Source organism: Propithecus coquereli, unplaced genomic scaffold (genome assembly GCF_000956105.1).
Source record: "Propithecus coquereli isolate 6110/MARCELLA unplaced genomic scaffold, Pcoq_1.0 Scaffold32, whole genome shotgun sequence".
Taxonomy (NCBI): Eukaryota; Metazoa; Chordata; class Mammalia; order Primates; family Indriidae; genus Propithecus; species Propithecus coquereli.
Window position 1 is genome coordinate 41544 of NW_012148841.1, and position 2020 is coordinate 43563.

At 35.0% G+C, this 2020-nt stretch overlaps 1 protein-coding gene across 1 annotated transcript in view; it reads left to right on the forward strand.

The window, feature by feature from the left end:
* The window catches only part of SEMA3C (sema domain, immunoglobulin domain (Ig), short basic domain, secreted, (semaphorin) 3C), a gene marked incomplete at its 5' end in the record, with an annotated part of 81340 nt that overhangs the window by 24443 nt on the left and 54877 nt on the right, over positions 1 to 2020 (forward strand). The window lies entirely within an intron of this gene.

The window sequence follows — 2020 nt, forward strand, 5'->3', positions numbered from 1 at the left end:
GATGTTGGAGGAATAATCCTCCCTTCCCAAACTAACCATTCCCCATTCTGCTCTCAATTTATATCTCATCCTGCCATCTATGTGACCTTTGTTATCAATTATGTTCTTATTCATTTTACTCTTCCTTTTAATCCTCTATTGAATACTTAGCTTAGAAACCTTCTGCTGGGATACAAAACTATACATATATCTTCACCCACAGCCACCTCTGCTGTATTACTGATTTTGCAAGGTCTTGCATGTTCTCATGATAAGAAAAACAGTCTTTTAACCACTTAAATACCTCTCTCTCCTCTTTGCATCATTTAGCATTGTAGAATCTTTCTTTTCCTATTGCTTCAGCCATGTGTGACATAATTCCCCTCTTTCCTTGGCTGTTCCCTCTTGATTAGCTGACTTCCTCCTCCCCACAAGTGTGGGTATTCCCCGAGGTTCTGTCCATAGTTCATTCTCTCTCTCTCTTTATATATATATATTCATTCCTTGGCCATCTTATTTATTCATTTGGCTTCAATTATCTATCCTTGAAAACAAATCACAAATGTGTACCATTAGTCCTTGCCATTATTATGCTTGTATTTGCATTTACAGCTTACTGTTGGGTAACAGACATTGTATAACCCATTAACATTTCAAACATCATACTTCAAACTCAGCTTATCTTCTGCTAAAACTTTCTAACCAGCACTTAATCCTATCTCCCATATTTGTATTCATTATTGTACATTCCTCTCAAGGTTCTATGTCTCCTTGATATATAATTTCTCTCTAGGAATAGCATAGTACTTGGTAAGCTTGAGATATATTTATCAAGATAAATTGAAAATCATAACTCTGTCTACTGTTACTTATATAATGAAACAAATTAATAAATGACTCCAGAAGCTAATCTTCATTTACATAAAAGCTGTGTTCTCTATACAGCCTCTATGTAAATGACTACAAAGAATTGCTTTTACCCTCAGCTCAGATCATCCAATGTGGAGTTTATATTTGAAAAAAAAATTTTTTTTTCCTGAAGCTAAGTTGTAATTTGGAGTCACACCTCTCCCTAATTAATGTCTCATATTACCTAGAAAAGATGGCAGGTTTTTTTTTTTTTTTTTGCTTTTTGCTTTTGAAGCCTGTCTTAAATGTGGACTTTGATGCCACAATCAGATTGTTTTTTTCTTGAAAATCTACATATTTTATGAAGATTTCATGGATGGAATTTTTAAGCCTTTTAAAATTGTTCAGCAGCGTATATTCAGATAGAAGACAGTAAGAAACATGCTTTTGCACAAATTCTTTGGCTTTTCTTACCACATAAGTTTCTGGCACCTTTACATAGACTTTTTTTGTTGGTATTTAAACACTTGTGTCATTTTCAAAAACAATATTTAAGCATATGTTTTTAGTTATAGTGGGAAGCTTCACTAATGATTGCTTGCAAAGCCACATGAGTCCCTTGAGGATTCTACCCTAATAGGAAAGTGCGTGCTGTAACAATGCCTCTGCCAACAGCATCTTTCTGAAGAGATGGTAACTTACTTAACCATTGAAACCTATCCCTGTTGGCACATCAGCCTAACAATGATTTCAATTTACCTGAAACTCTGACAACCAACATATTGGTATCAAATATTTCCTACCCAAGTAGTTCTTGTAATAGACAGCTGCTGAAATTCTTTCCAAAGAGAGGTCTCTTGTTTGTAACTAAAAGTGAACAAAACGGCCTTATCTGAAATAGTTCTTGGGAGAATCAGAGGTCTTTGTCTCAGGATTTCTTAGCTTTGTGTATCTAAATATCTTGGGAAGGATATAACATTTTTGGGTTGTTGCCAAATCCCCCAGTGCCAGAGTACCCTTTAGCTATTATAAACAAATAATGATGCTCCAGTTATTGCCACAAGGAGGACATTTCTGTCATGGCTTCCCTTCTTCTGTATCTCATGGAAAATTTAGGGGAACTCAATGAAAACATTAATTGTCAAAGAAGATACCAGAGCGAAAACTTATGTGACAGTTCATTGGAATGCAA